At 40.6% G+C, this 16,911-nt stretch overlaps 1 protein-coding gene across 1 annotated transcript in view; it reads left to right on the top strand.

The window, feature by feature from the left end:
• The first annotated feature begins 903 nt into the window (after positions 1–903).
• The window catches only part of LOC114707259 (chitinase-like protein 3), a 35,132-nt gene continuing 19,124 nt past the window's right edge, over positions 904–16,911 (top strand). The window contains exon 1 of the mRNA XM_037206975.1: positions 904–938. The gene's annotated coding sequence lies outside the window, so the exon portion shown is untranslated. The remainder of the gene's footprint in view (positions 939–16,911) is intronic.

Genomic DNA, 16,911 nt, shown 5'->3' with positions numbered 1-16,911 from the left:
TTTCTCAGCTCTCTGGGGCCATGTGTTGTTTCCAGAAAAGGTCAGGTCTCCCGGGGATATCAACCAAACATGGCACATCAAGTTACAGTTAGACAAGGTACCTCAGGGCAGGGAGGAAGATAGCATGATAGATGAGGACACCATGGGAATAGGAAGAGGCAGGGTGCTGGGGAGGCTCTCAGGAATCCACAAGGATGACCCCACATTGGTCTGCTGACAGTAGTCCAGAGGGTGCCTGGACTGGTCTACTCTGGTGACCGTTCTAGAAAATAACCTAGCTGTCATCAATAGAGTCCACTGGAGCTAGGTCCAGTGATTGGTGGAGGCAGATGCAGAGATCCATGGCCAGGCATGAGGCTGAGCTCTGGGAATCCAATCAATGAGAGAGAGGAAGGATTCTGCAGGTAAGGGATGTCGAGATCATGATGGGAGGATGTTCAGAGATGACCAGCCACACTAGTGGAAGCCCATGAATGTGGTGGTATTGTGTATTCTAATAAATTTATCTGGGGTCAGAGAACAGACAGCCACTAGATACAAAGGCTAGAAAATGGTGGCACTCACACCTTTAATCCTAACATTCCAGAGATAGAAATCCCTCTGGATCTCTGAGTTCAAGGCCACATTGGAAATAGCCAAGCATGGTGACACGCCTTTAATCCCAGAAAGCCAGCCTTTAATCCCAGGGAGTGGTGGTAGAAACCAAAAAGATATATAAGGCGTGAGGACCAGAAACTAGAGGCATTTGGCTGGTTAGGCATTTGGCTGGTTAGGCATTTTGGCTGGTTAGGCATTTGGCTGGTTAAGCATTTGGCTGGTTAAGCATGTGGCTGGTTAAGCTTCAGGCTTTCGAGCAGCAGTTCAGCTGAGACCCATTCCGGATGAGGACTCAGAGGCCTCCAGTCTGAGGAAACAGGACCAGCTGAGGAATTGGCAAGGTGAGATAGCTGTGGCTTATTCTGTCTCTCTGACCTTCCAGTATTCACCCCAATAACTGGCCTCAGGTTTGATTTTATTAATAAGAACTTTTAAGATTCCTGCTACACATGAACTGTGGACTGGTGGCTGTGGAGCCCCCATGGGACTGGACTAGGCCCTCTGGATACAGAAGATGGTTGCTTGCCTCAAACTGTTTGGAGGGCACCCAGGTAGGGGGATCAGGATCTGTCCCTGGTCTATGGGCAGGCTTCTGGGAATCTGGTACCTGTGGTGTGACACCTTGCACAGCCTTGGTGCAGTGGGAAGGAGCTTGGACCTGCCTAGGCTCAGTATTCTGGGCTCTGCTGACTCCCCATGGGAGACCTCAATTTGGGGGATGTGGGGATGTGGGGTGGCTTGGGAAAGAGGGCTGGGGGGTGGGAGGAGGAAGGAGGTGGGATCTGTGGATGGTATGTGGAGTGAGTAGAAAATTTTTTAATAAAGAAAAACAAAAAAAATATAAGAAAAAAGGAAATAAATAAAATAAGTTTCAAATATTTTAAAAGTTTATGAAATGCGTGCCAGTGTGCCAAGGATATTGTAGGAATTCAATAAATGCTATTTACTTCCCCCATTAAAAAAAAAAAAGACTAGGTACCTCCCCTCCTATTAAGGATGGATGACGCAACCCAGTAGGAAGAAAGGGGTCCCAAATGCAGACAAAAGAGTCAAGGACAGCCCCAGGAAGGAGAAAGGGTTAAGATCTCCTGGATAGACTGGGAGAGGGAAGTGGAAGGCAGGGGATGGGAGGTGGGCACAAGGGTTTGAGATGGCTGAGTTGGGAGAGGGATGAAGAGGGAGAGCAATGAGAGAGATATCTTGACAAAGTGAACCTTTGAGGAGTTGGGGAGAAATCTGGAGCTAGGGAAATCCCCAGGAACTCACAAGGATGGGCCCAGCTAAGTCTCATAGCAGTGGTGGAAAGGGTGCTTGAACTATCCTTTCCCTGTACTCTGATTGGTATCTAACCTAACTGTTATTATAGAACCTACATCCAGTGACTGATGGAAGCAGATGCAAAGACCCACAACCAAGCACTTCCCCAAGCTCATGGAGTTCAGTTGAAGAGAGGGAGGAGGAATTATAGGAGCAAGGGGGGCCAGGATCATGGTGGGGAAAACCACAGAGACAGCTGACCCAATCTAGTGGGAGTTCATGGACTCTGGACTGACAGCTGGGGAGCCTGCATGGAACTGCACTAAGCTATCTGAATGTGGGTGACAGTTGTGTGGCTTGATGTGTTTGTGGGTTCCCTGGCAATGAGACCAAGACTTATCCCAGCTACATGAACTGGTTTTTTTAGAACCCATTCTCTATGGTGAGATGCCTTACTCAGCCTTGATGCAGGGGAGAGGGACTTGGTCCTGCCCCAACTTGGTATGCCAGCCTGTGTTAAATACCCAAGAAAGGCCTTACCCCCTATGAGGAGGGGGTGGTGATAGAATGGGGGGTGGAAGGAGGAGCAGGAGAAGTGGAGGGAGAAGGAACAGGGGTTGGTATATAAAATGAAAAAAATTAAATAAAAAAAGAGTCAAGGATAGCCCCCACTCCCACTTTTAGAAGTCCCACAAGAAGACCAAGCAACACAACCACAACATATATACAGAGGGCCTAAGTCAGATCCATGCAGGTTCTCTGATTGTCGGTTCAGTCTCTGTGAGCTCCTTTGCTCTTTCTTGTTTTGAATAACCCACTGAGTTTAATTAAAGTTGCTTACATGTGCATGGGTATTTATTGAATCTTGGGCAACTTACCAGTATCTTTACCCCTGAAGAAAAATAAGAAATTTATTTTTTTCTCTCTCATGGAGCCATTAATTTCCTTCTCAGATAGAACTGAGAAAATAGTTAGATACAAAATTAACTCACAAAAATCAGTAGCCTTCCTAGATACAAATGACGACCAGACTAAAAAAGAAACCAAGGAAACAACAACCTTCACAATAACCTCAAATAACATAAAATATCTTAGGGTAACTCTTACCAAGCAAGTAAAAGCCTTGTATGATAAAAACTCATGGATCAGTAGGATTAACATAGTAAAAATGGCTGTCCTACCAAAACCAATCTGTAGAGTCAATGCAATCCCCATGAAAATTCCAACACAATGAACTAGGTGTCGTGTTTCTTCAGTTGTAGAACCACATATCCTTTGATCTACAATGATGTCCTGCCTGCAAGATATGCTAGTGCAATGGTGGCATAAAGCTTGTGGGAGTAACCAAGCAATATCTGATTTGACTTAAAGCCTGTTCCACAAGATGGAACTCATACCTGGCACTGCTTGGATGATCAAGAACCAGAGACTAGATAGCCCATGGATGTAGCTGGAAGTTTTTCTGGACTGGAGAAACTTCTAGCTACACATGGACCTAAGGTAAAAACTAATACTACTAAATATGTAGAAAGAAACATACTCTTGAGAAAGGGTTTCTTTGTGTAGCTTTGCACCCTGTCCTGGAACTGGCTCTGTAGACCAGGCTGGCCTTGAGCACACAGAGATCCTCCTGTCTTCTGCCTCCCGAGTGCTGGGACTAAAATTGTGTGCCACCACCTCCCAGAAAAAAAAGTACTCTTAATGACATTCTACTATACTTGTAAATCAGTGCCTTGCTCAGCCATTATTGGAGAAGCTTCCTCCCACAGCAGATGGGAACAAATACAGAAACCCATAGACAGACAATATACATAGGGTGAGGGAACTTGGAACACTCAGTTCTAAATGGGATGTCTCTATCAAATCCCTTCCCTCATGAATCAGAGAACCCTATGGACGAGGAGACAGAAAAAGTGTAAGAGGTAGAGGGTATGAAAGACACCAAAGAAACATGCCTTCTAAACCAATAAGATTGAAGCACTTATAAACTCACAGAGACTGAGGTAACATACACAGTCCTGCACAGATTTGCACTAAATGGGGTCCTAGAGCTAAAAGGAGAAGTGGACACATGCCTCCATTTCTAACCCAGAATTTATTTCCAATTAATAACCACTTGCAAGTGAAAATTTCATTTTCTTCATGGGAGTCTCACTAGAGAAACAAACTGCTCTTAAGGATAGGCTGCATGCCCAAAAGTAGATGGCCAACAGAAAATGAACTCAGCGACATCTTTGGAAGTTCCTTGTCTCATAATGCCATGTCAGGACTCTTTTAAAATCTTTTTTATTTTTTATTTGATTTATATATTGTGTATGTGTTTGTTTATTTTTTCTCTTTTTACCCTACAGATCCTTTATGTTATAGTATGGTTTTCAGTTTTGTGTTTTTACGTGATTCATGGGTATGCAAACAAGTGAGTCTCTTCAACTATGTCTGTTTCTTGTGTCTTTTCTTGAGCTGTTTTCTTTCTATTTCTTTGTTTTGTCCTATTTCAATATGTTAGTTTTTGTTTTATCTTATTATATTATGTCTATTAGAGCATATCGCTTCACATTATATTATAATCCCTTTGAATGTTTGTTTTCTAATGAGAAACAAAAAGAGGGTAGATCTGGGTGGGAAAGGATAGGGAGGAACTGGAAGGAGTAGAGAGAAGGGCATCCATAATCACTATATATTATATGAGAAAAAAATTATTTTTAATAAAAGGGGAGAAGGAAGATGGGTCAAAAGAAGCGACTTATTTTTGTAAGTTAATTTTGTGTTCTGCTACTTTGCTCTGGTGGACTCTTTGGGGGCTTTTGTGTGTAGAATCATATCTTCTGAAGTAAGGATGTTCTGACTTCTTTTCCAATTTGTATCCCTTGAAATCTCCTTTACTTGGCTAGGACTGCAAATGCTATATTCAACAGGACAGAGGACAACCTTGTCTTGATTTTGATTTTAATGTAAATATTTTTAGCTTTTCTCATTTAGCATGATGTTCACTGTGAACTTGTCATCTACTGCCTTTATTGTGTTGAAATATGTCCTATATCCCTAGATAATATAGACTTTGATTATGAGTGATGTTGGATTTCTCAAAGATCTTTTCTACATCTAATGAGATGATAAAGGTGGTTTCTGTCCTTGAGTTTGTTTATGTGGTAGACTATAGTTTATGATTGATGTATTCTGAACCATCCCTGTATTTCTAGGATGAAGACCACTTGATCATGGCAAATAATTCTTTTTCGCATGCTCTTAAATTTGTTGTACAAAAGAACCTATCTAAATATAATAAAGGCAATTTATAGCAAGCCAACAGCCAAAATCAAATTAAATGGAGAGAAACTCAAAGCAATTCCACTAAAATCAGGAACAAGACAAGGCTGTCCATTCTCCCCATACTTATTCAACATAGTACTTGAAGTTCTAGCTAGAGCAATAAGACAAAAGGAGATCAGGGAGATATAAATTGGAAAGGAAGAAGTCAAACTTTTTCACTATTTGCAGACGATATGATAGTATACATAAGTGACCCCCAAAATTCTACCAGGGAACTCCTACAGCTGATAAACTCCTTCAGTAAGGTGGCAGGACACAAGACTAACTCAAAAAAATCAATAGCCCTCCTATATACAAATGATAAATGGGCTGAGAAAGAAATCAGAGAAACATCACCCTTTACAATAGCCACAAATAATATAAAATGCCTTAGGGTAACTCTAACTAAACAAGTGAAAGACCTGTATGATAAGAACTTTAAGTCTCTGAAGAAAGAAAATGAAGAAGATATCAGAAAATGGAAAGATCTCCCATGCTCATGCACAGGTAGAATTAACATAGTAAAAATGGCAATCTTACCAAAAGCAATCTACAGATTCAATGCAATCCCCATCAAAATCCCAACACAATTCTTCACAGATCTGGAAAGAAAAATAGTCAACTTCATATGGAAAAAAAACAAAAACCTAGGATAGCTAAAACAATCCGCTAAAATAAAGCAACCTCTGGAAGCATCACGATCCCTGACTTCGAGCTCTACTATGGAACTACAATAATAAAATCAGCTTGGTACCAGTATAAAAACCGACATGTGGACCAATGGAATCAAACTGAAGACCCTGACATTAATCCACACACCTATGAATGCCTGATTTTTGACAAAGAAGCCAAAACTATACCATGGAAAAAAAGAAAGCATTTTCAATAAATGGTGCTGGTATAACCGGATGTCAACATGCAGAAGATTGAAAATAGATCCATATCTGTTGCCATGAACAAAACTTAAGACCAAGTAGATCAAACACCTCAACATAAATTCAGTTACACAGAACTTGATAGAAGAGAAAGTAGGAAGTAATCTTGAACACATTGGCACAGGAGACTACTTCCTAAGTATAACACCAGTAGCACAGACACTGAGAGCAACAATTAATAAATGGGACCTCCTGGAACTGAGAAGCTTCTGTAGAGCAAAGGACATGGTCAATAAGATAGCCCACAGAATTGGAAAAGATCTTCAGCAACCCCACATCTGACAGAGGGCTGATCTCTAAAATATATAAAGAACTCAAAAAGCTAGACTTCAAAATACTGAACAATCCAATTTTAAAAATGGGCTACAGAGCTTAACAGAGAATTCTCAACAGAAGAATCTCAAATGGCCAAAAGTCACTTAAAGAATTGCTCAACATCCTTAGTCACCAAGAAAATGCAAATCAAAGCTACTCTGAGATACCATCTTACACCCATAAGAATGACAAAGATCAAAAACACTGAATACAGCTTATGTTGGAGAACATGTGGAGCAAGGGGAACACTCCTCTACTGTTGATGGGAATGCAAACTTGTAGCTAGAGTTTTCCTGCCTTGCCCATAGTCAGGACAAATCTCTCTCACATGCCAGTCCCACAGCTGCTCAGACCCAACCAAGTAAACACAGAGACTTATATTGCTTACAAACTGTATGGCCATGGCAGGCTTCTTGCTAACTGTTCTTATAGCTTAAATTAATCTATTTCCATAAATCTATACCTTGCTACATGGCTCGTGGCTTACCAGTGTCTTCACATGCTGCTTGTCATGGTGGCAGCTGGCAGTGTCTCCCTCTGTCTTCCTGTTCCCTCCTTTCTCCTCTCTGATAGTCCTGTCTATACTTCCTGCCTAGCCACTGGCAAAAAAAGTGTTTTATTTATTGAACAATCAGAGCAATTTGACATACAGACCATCCCACAGCACTTTCTCTTTTCTTTTTTTTTTTAAGGAAGGTTTTAACTTTTACACATCTCCAAAGCCAGATTGGTATATTTGGAAATTTGGGCATAGCTTCTTTTACTACTTCCTGCTGGAGGGGGGCACTGTATCTTATGGGGACACAAAGAAAATTTTTGGATTATGGAGTAGTCCGTGAAGGTGTATCATCTGAGCCAGTTGCCTTGAAACGGTTCTGGATGTTGGATCATCTGGGCCTTGGTGTCACCAGAGACCTTTCAGGGGGTCTTGGCTGGTCAAACCTGATGTATCTTAATCTGGAACAAATCCATAGCCTCTGGCTCTCTGTGGAAACAAAAGCAGAGCCTCCTTTCCAAAGCAACATATCCTTACATCCAAATTTTGAAGTCAAGGTACCTTTAAAATATACATTTTGGCATAACTCAACAGCTTTTGCAATCAAATGTTTTTCTTCAGTTACAAATATCAAAGAGGACATAATCCTCTCTGTGTGGTAGCCATCTTTATGTGGCTTATTTTTTATATTACCTTGAGCCTATTGCTTTAAACTGCAGCCTTCTAAGCCTGAAATGGAGCTGTGGCTGCTGACTCCACCCACTTCAGCTTCCTAACATGGCGGTGGTACATTTTCTGCCAGCTCTGGGAGCCATCAACTCTCAGAAATAGTGGGTCTATGCTTCTATCAAAGCAGCATGTACCCAGAAACCTCTTTTTGTTTTGTACTAGCAAAGGCTAAATCCACCACACAGCTTAATGTGCCACTTGCAGAGGCCTCATTCCCGCCATACTGCAGGTCGAGCGCACATGCTAGGAACCAGCCATAGTATCTCAAACACGCAGGCTGCTACTAACTTGAGAGAAAAAACTAGGAACTGTTTTTAGCTCCATTTTAGAATCTTTTTAGTCAGGTTTTAGGTGGAAATTCTTGCCAACAGGTTGGGCGCCACAAACTTGTATAGCCACTTTGGAAATCAGTATGGCAGTTTCTCAGAAAATTGGGAATCAATCTTCCTCAAAACCCAGCTATACCATTTTTGGGCATATTCCCAAGGAATGTTCAGTCATACCACAAGGACACATGCTCGACTATGTTCATAGCAGCATTATTCATAATAGCCAGAACCTGGAAACAACCTAGATTCCTCTCAACTGAAGAATGGATAAATAAAATGTGGCACATATACACAATGGAGTACTACGCAGCAGTAAAAAAAAAATGATATCATGAAATTTGCAGGCAAATGAATGGAACTAGAAAATATCATCCTGAGTGAGGTAAGCCAGACTCAGAAAGACAAACATGGAATGTACTCACTTATAAGTGGATACTAGATGTACAGCAAGGGATGACCAGACTGCATCCCATGACTCCAGAGAGGCTAACTGACAGGGAGGGACCCTGGGAGGGACACAGGGATCTCCCAGTGAGGTAGAAGTGGATGGGATCTGCATAAGCAGCCTGGGAGTAAGGGGGTGGCAGAGGGCAAGGAATGGGGGGTGAGAATATATAGGGAAATGGGAGGATCGAGATGGAGCAGGACAGAGTGGGAGAGCAGAGAAGGAGATACCATGATAGATGAAGACATCATGGGAGTGGGAAGAGGCAGAGTGCTGGGGAAGCTCTCAGGAATCCACAAGGATGACCCCACCTTGGACTGCTGGCAGTGATCGAGGGGGTGCCTGGACTGGTCTACTCTGGTGACCGGTCTAGTGAATACCCTAACTGTTATCATAGAGCCTTTATCCAGTGACTGATGGGGGTGGATGCAGGGATCTGTAGCTGGGCACGAGGCTGAGCTCCTGGAATCCAGTCTATGGGAGAGAGGAGGGATTGTGCAGGCTGGGGAATATCGAGATCATGATGGGAAGACATGCAGAGATGACCGGCCACACTGGTGGAGACCCATGAACTGTGGACTAGTGGCTGTAGAGCCCCCATGGGACTGGACTAGGCCCTCTGAATATGGGAGACAGTTGTTTAGCCTGAACTGTTTGGAGGACATCCTGGCGGGGAGATCAGGATCTATCCCTGGTATGTGGGCATGCTTTTGGGAGCCTATGTCTGTGGTGTGGCACCTTGCGCAGCCTTGGTGCAGCATGGAGGGGCTTCCTCAGTGTGCCAGGCTCTGCTGACTCCCCATGGGAGACCTTGATTTGGAGGATGTGGGGAGGGGGGGTTGGGAGGGAGTGCTGGGTGGTGGGATGAGGAAGGAGGTAGAATCTGTGGGTGGTATGTAGGGTGAGTAGAAATTTTCTTAATAAAAACAGATAAAATAAACAATTACTGCAGTAAAAATAATAAATAAATAAATAAATAAATAAATAAATAAATAAATAAATCTGTTGTACAAGTATTTTGGGGGAATTTTTACAACTACATTCATCAGGGAGATTGGCCTATAATTTTCCCTTTTATTGAGTCTTTGGTATTGGTATCAGGATCATACTGGCTTTGTGAAATGAATTTTTGAACTATTTATTCTGTTTTGTTGAATAGGTTGAGGAGAGTTTATGTCAGTTCTTCTCTGAAGGTCTGGCAGAGTTCTGTGCTGTATCCATCTGACTCTAGGCTTTTTTAGTTGTGAAATTTTTACTTGCTGCTTCTATCTCATTGATTGTTATGGGTCTATTTAACTTATTTACTTTATTTCATTAAAATTATTTCATTAATTTTGACAAGTCATATATATCTGGAAATTCATTCATTTCTTTGAGATTTTCCAGTTCAGAAGAATATAGATTTTTTTAAAGTATGTCCTTATGATTATCCAAATTTCTTCAGTATCTGTTGCTGTGGGAGTTGATGGCTCCCAGAGCTGACAGAAAATGTACTACCACCATGTTGGGAAGCTGAAGGGGGTGGAGCCAGCAGCCATGGTGCCAGTACCGTTTCAGGCTTAGAAGGCTACAGTTTAAAGCGATAGGCTCAAGGTAATATAAAAAATAAGCCACATAAAGATGGCTACCACACAGAGAATCTGTATTATGTTCTCTTTGATATTTGTAACTGAAGAAAAACATTTGATTGCAAAAGCTGTTGAGTTATGCCAAAATGTATATTTTAAAGGTACCTTGACTTCAAAACTTGGATGTAAGGATATGTTGCTTTGGAAAGGAGGCTCTGCTTTTGTTTCCACAGAAAGCCAGAGGCTATGGATTTGTTCCAGATTAAGATACATCAGGTTTGACCAGCCAAGACCCCCTGAAAGGTCTCTGGTGACACCATGGCCCAGATAATCCAATATCCAGATCGGATTCAAGGCAACTGGCTCAGATGATACACCCTCATGGACTACTCCATAATCCTAAAATTTTCTTTGTGTCCCCATAAGATACAGTGCCCCCCTCCAGCAGGAAATAGTAAAAGAAGCTATGCCCAAATTTCCAAATATACCAATCTGGCTTTGGAGATGTGTAAAAGTTAAAACCTTCCTTTAAAAAAAAAAGGAAGGAAGGAAGGAAGGAGGGAGGGAGGGAGGGAGGGAAGGAAGGAAGGAAGAAAAAGAAAGAAAGAAAGAAAGAAAGAAAGAAAGAAAGAAAGAAAGAAAGAAAGAAAGAAAGAAAGAGAGAAAGAAAGAGAGAAAGAGAGAAATAGAGAAAAGGGGAAGTGCTGTGGGATGGTCTGTATGTCAAATGTGTTGCTCTGATTGGCCAATAAATAAAACACTGATTGGCCAGTGGCCAGGCAGGAAGTATAGGCGGGACTAACAGAGAACAGAGAAAACAGGAAGACAGAGGGAGACACTGCCAGCTGCCACCATGACAAGCAGCATGTGAAGACACTGGTAAGCCATGAGCCATGTGGCAAGGTATAGATTTATGGAAATGGATTAATTTAAGCTATAAGAATAGTTAGCAAGAAGCCTGCCATGGCCATACAGTTAGTAAATAATATAAGCATCTGTGTGTTCATATTATAAGTGGGCTGTCAGACTGCTGGGGCTTGGTGGGAGCTGGAGAGAAATTCTCCAGCCACAATCTGTTTATTGTTTGCCTTTTCCTCTATTTTATTAAGTTGGGTTCCCTCTCTCTTTTGGTAGCTGTAAATCTTGTTAATTTTTTCAAAGAACCAACTCTTCATTTCATCAGTTCTTTATATTGCATTGGTTTTTTGTTTTTATTTTCTTATTTATCTCTACTTAGTATATGCCCTGATTTATATTGTCTCTTCCTGAATATTATTTCTGAGTTTTGTTTGTTCCTGTTTTCCTGATGCCTTCAGGAACATCATTCAGTTATTAACATTTAATCTCTAAATTTTTATCTATGCACTTAGTGTACACCTTCCTCTTAGGACTGTCTTCATTCTGTCTCATGGATTTGGCTATATTATATTGTCTTTATTTTCATTCAGTTCCTAGGATTTATTTTAAATTTCCTTCTTGATTTTTCCTTTAGCCAAATTTTTCATTCAGTTGTATATTGCCTGGTTTCCATGAATTCACGTATGTTCTGAGATTTCTAGTTTTGTTTTTCTTTATGTTTTGCTTTGCATCCAGCTTTATTCTTTTGTGGTCAAATAAAATCCAGGTTATCATTCCTAACCAGGTTATCAAATTTCCTAAATTTGTTGAGACATGTTTTGTATACTAATATGTGGTCAATTTTTGAGGAAGTTTCATGGGCGGCTGAGAAGAAAGTGTATTATTAGCATTTGGGTGGAATGTTCTGTGTCTAGTAGATATATTTGATTTATTTCATTTAACTCCAGAGTTTCACTACAAAGGTTTTTGTGGGATTTTTGTTTTTTGTTTTTGTTTTTGTTTTTGTTGTTTTGTTTTGGGGTTGTTTTGTTTTGTTTGTCTGGATGATCTATTGCTGAGAGTGGAATATTGAAGCCACCCCTTTATCATTATTAAAGTTCACTTTGAAATTTTAGATCTAATAGTATTTCTTTTGCTAAATTGTGTGTGCCTGTATTAGGTGTTTAAATGTTTAGAATTATAATATCCTTTTGGTGGATTTTTCATTAGTAAGTATGAATTGTCCTTTCCTATTTCTTCTAACTAGTTTTGGTTTTAAGTCTATTTTGAACTATAGTATCATAATTAACCCTGCTTATTTCTTAGCTCCATTTGCTTAGAAATGCTTTTTGCATCCTTTTACCCTATGGTGCTGTCTACTGATGGTGAGGTATGCTCTACCAAAAGATGGATTATGTTATCTAATCCAATATATTTTGGGGAGAGGAAGGGAGACAGTGACTATTGATATTCCAGGTTATTACTAAATAACATTTATTAATTTTTGTCTTCATTTTCATTTGTATTTTTTAGATCTCTTTTGATGAACTATTGTGGAATTGTTTATTCCTTGTGCCCTCCTTGGTGTATTTAAAACATCTCTTCAGACTGATGTATTCTTTCTGGTATCCTCTAAAGGGTTAGTTTGGTAAATATAAGTTGCTTAAATCTGTTTTTAACAGTGAAACTTTTTATTTCTCCTACAACTATGACTGATAGTTTTGCATACAATACTCTAGGTTTGAATCTGAGATCAGTGAAAAGTTGGTCTAATCCCTTCTGATTTTCAAAGTCTCCATTGAAAAATCAAGATGCTGTTCTTATGGGCCTGCCTTTATATGTGAATTGGTCTTTATTTCTTGCAGTTTTCAATAAAAATTTCTAAACTAAAAAATTCAATACATTTAGTGTTTGATTATTATGTGATGTAGGAGTTTCTTTCCTAGTTCTATTTGGTATTCTATATGCCTTTCAAACCTTGATAGGGTCCTCATTTCATAATTCTTGAAATTTTCTTCTATGATTTTGTTGGAAATGTTTTCTGTGCCTTTGATCTGTATTTCTTCCTCTATGTCTATTATTCATAGGTTTGATCTTTTTATTATCTATCAGAGTTCTTGCATGGAGTTCCTTTTTTTTAGATTGTTAAGTTTTCATCGACTGAGTGATACAGTGCCTCACTTTGACCTTGAGACTTGATATTCCCTCTTCTACAGGGTCTCAAATCTTCTGGTCAGGCTTTTCTCTGAGCTTTTTGACTGAAATTCTTCAAGTTTTATAATATTTTGGCTTTTCTTCAGAGACCCTCTTTATTAAATTTTATTTTCATATCTTGAATTGTTTTCAATATGTCATTCAATTGTCTGTATTCCTGTGGTCTTCATTAAGGTATTTATTCAGACCCTATTTGTGTTCCTTGAACATATTTATAATTGCTATTGGGAAATCATTATCTTAATCAATTAGATTGTTTTTCTCAGAGAACATTACAATGAGGGTAATAATTTCTTAAGGAGACCTATTTTCTTTTTATTTTAATTAAGAAATCTTTTATTCATTTTACATAACAACCACAGATTCCCCTTCTCTTCCCTCCTCCAGACCCCCAAGCCTTTTCCCCCAACCTACCCCCCCTATTCCTTCTTCTAAAAAGGTAAGGCCTCCCATGGGGAGTCAGCAGAGCCTAGTACATTCAGTTGATGCAGGTCTAAGCCCTCCCCCTGTATCAAGACTGTGCAAGGTGTTCCACCATAGGTAGTGGGTTCCAAAGAACCAACTCATGCACCAGGGATGGATCCTGATCCTACTGCTCCAACGGCCCTTAAGCAGATCAGGCTACACAACTGTATTCTTATGCAGAAAGACTAGTCTAGTTCCATGGAAGCTCCACAGCTATTGGTCTAAAGTACATGAGTTCCTACTAGCTTGGTTTGGTTGTCTCTGTGGGTTTCCCCATCATGAACTTGATGCCCCTTGCTCATAGAGTCCTTCTCTCTCTTTGACTGGACTCCTAGAGTTCAGCCTGGTGCTTGGCTATAGATCTCTGCATCTGCTTCCATCAGTTACTGGATGAAGGTTCTATGATGATGGTTAGGGTATTCACCAATTTGATTACTGGGGTAAGCCAGTTCAGGCACCCTCTCCATTATTGCTGCAAGTCTAATCTGGGGTCATCCTTGTGGATTCCTGGGAACTTCCTTAGCACCAGGTTTCTCCCTATCCCCATGATGTCTCCCTCTATCGTGGTATCTCTTTCATTACTCTCCCATTCAGTCCCTGTTCCAGCTCGACCATCAAGTTCCCTTATGTTCTCATCCCCCACCCCCTACCTCCCTCACCCCCAGTTTACTCATGGAGATCTCATCTATTTCCCCTTCCCAGAGTGATCCATACATCCCTCTACAACCCACAGCTCCAGAAAAACTAGGAAACAAGGAGACATATTTTCTTAGTTATCCATGTTAGTTGTGTTTTTGCAATAGAAGATGGTGGTCTGGAATTAGGTGTTGGTTTTTCTTGGTATGAGTATCTAGTTTCACCTTTGTTAAGTGAATATTTGGATCCTTGTTTGATGTTACCCCCAGCTTGCTTGGTTGTGGACTAGCTGAACGGTTTTAGATTTTGTCTTGCAACAACTCTGTTGATTTGAGAATGAGGTATCTTAAGTAGTCCCACTTCAGCTAGGGATATGTGCAACTTCTATTGTTAAGCAACTGAGCTCAAGAACAAACCTTCTTTAGCCTTAGAAGATTCTTAATTCCAATCTTCAGATGTCTGTGAAGGGCCAACAGGGTTCTACAGATGGTCCTTAAGTAGCATAAGATGGGGCCACTCTCAATAATAGTGAGTGGTACTCTATAGGACACCAAACCATCATCGTCAGGCAGAAGAAGGTGAGTTCGCAGTTAGGCTAAAGGAACCCCATCTGGAGTCTGGAACACAGGACACCATGCTGTCATGAGGTACCTAGTGGGTGGGGTAGCAGACTGGCTCTGGGGTTCCCTACCTGGGATTCTAGGAATCAGAGATCCTTATAGTCCTGGAGTGCTGTGGGTGAGTGGCATAGCTGACGAGCAGATGGACTGAGTCTGGGATATCCCTACTTGAGGTTTCTTGTCATAGGACTCCACACTGTCCCTGAACAGCACAATGAGCAGTGTGGCTAGCAGGCAGTGGACAGACTGACTCAGACGCCACTACTAGAGTCGTAGTCTCAGGATGCCATGCTTTCCCTGTGAAATGTGGTGGGTAGGGTGGCTGGTAAATGGTTGGGTGATGTGCTCAATCTGAGGATCCCTACCTGGGTTCACAGTCCTAGAACATTATGTCCATGGGCTGATTACTGTTTGGGATGGCTGGCAAGTAGGCAGACTGCTCAGGGGTGGGGAAATTCATGCATGGGGTCCAGTTCTCAGAACTCCATGTGTTCCTAGATCATTATTGTGGGTGGGGTGGAGGGCATGGGGAAGGACAAACTAGGGATCCATAACTGAGGTTCTGGGTAGATTCCATCCATCTTTAAGAATAGATATTACAGAAACACAAAAGTACCTGAGGAGACTTTGTCTGAATCTGTGGATGGGAACCAAATCTTCAAGATCTAATTTGCTTTTTAATAATTTTTTGAGATTATAGTATAATTATGTAATTTCCCCCTTCCCTTTCCTCCTTTCAAACACACATATATACTCCCCTTGCACTCTTTCATAGTTATAATCCCTTTTTCTTGAATTGTTGCTATATACATATATGTGTATGTATTTATACATATGTACTCATAAATACATAAATACAATATGTTTGGTCTATCTATTGTTACATATACTTTTCAGGACTGACCATTTGGTATTGGACAACCAATTGGTTGGGGTACTGTTCCCCGGGAAATACTACATCTCAGCATTCTTTAGCTAACTGTAGTTCTTTGTCAGGGTTGAGGCTTCATGAGTTTTCCCCCCATCCACATTATCATGATCTATTGGTGTCATTCTTGTTCAGGTCATGTTTTAAGCAGCCATGTTTGTGAGACTTCATGGGTGGAAGTTCTGACATTTCTAGAAGACACAATCTCACATGAAACTCCCTGTTCCTCTGGCTCTTACAATCCTTTCACCCCCTCTCTTGCAATGATCCCTGAGCCTTAGGTGCAGGAACTGTGTTATAGATGTATCAGCACTGGGCCCAACAACTCTACATTTTGATCGACTGTGCTTTTCTATAGTGTCTGGAAACCTAGTCAACTACCTAGGACTAGTGAAGTAATGAATCTTGGAGGAGAACCTACAACCTCCACTTTACTAAACCAGTAGTATCCTTAACCAAAATTTAAATACCTGTCCTTATACCCACAGATAAGTGTTGTCTTCCCCCTCTCCTCAAGGAAATTTTTCTTTGAAATAGACAGAAACCATTACAGAAGACATGGTTATTGTAGCAGAATAGATACATTTTAATTTTCAAATGTATCAAATGATGAAAGGAGCCTGGATTCATAGTAACTCTGATGGGGTACAAGGAGGCCATACATTTGCCTACCACTTGAGTTCTGGATATTATCACAAGTCATAAGCTGTACAGACAACATGGGCTAGAGTACATAGAAGGATTAAGAGGAAGAGACATCAATGAATGATAAAGACAGGGTCTGACCTGGACTTTGAATTCTGTGATTGAGGTAGAAAGTAAGATGTGAGAGGATGTAACAGCTTGAGCAGAGGCATGCAAATTATGTTGAGGTATTAAGCACACCATTTTAATTAAAACATAAATTTAATGTAAGATCATACTAGAAGATGGTGTTTGGGAAGACTATAATGAATTAATTTCCATTTTTAAAACTCAAGAAATAATCAGGTAACAAGTATTTCTAGTAAAAGAGACATTTCAACACCATCATCTTTATGTATTGGCAACTGCAAATCTTTTTCAACAACTCCTGGATGTCAGTTTATGCTACAGAACACTAAGAGGGTAGAAGCCTGAGAAGGAACATTTTGGGCCCCATGCATTCTTAAATAAATTTATCTTTTAGCCATTACTGGAATTCATTCCAAAGAACAAGTGTGCACATAATATTCAAAATGTGGCCCCTAAA

Source organism: Peromyscus leucopus, chromosome 6, assembly GCF_004664715.2.
Source record: "Peromyscus leucopus breed LL Stock chromosome 6, UCI_PerLeu_2.1, whole genome shotgun sequence".
Taxonomy (NCBI): domain Eukaryota; kingdom Metazoa; phylum Chordata; class Mammalia; order Rodentia; family Cricetidae; genus Peromyscus; species Peromyscus leucopus.
Note: the sequence above shows the minus strand (reverse complement) of the source record. Positions and strands in the feature narration are given on the sequence as shown.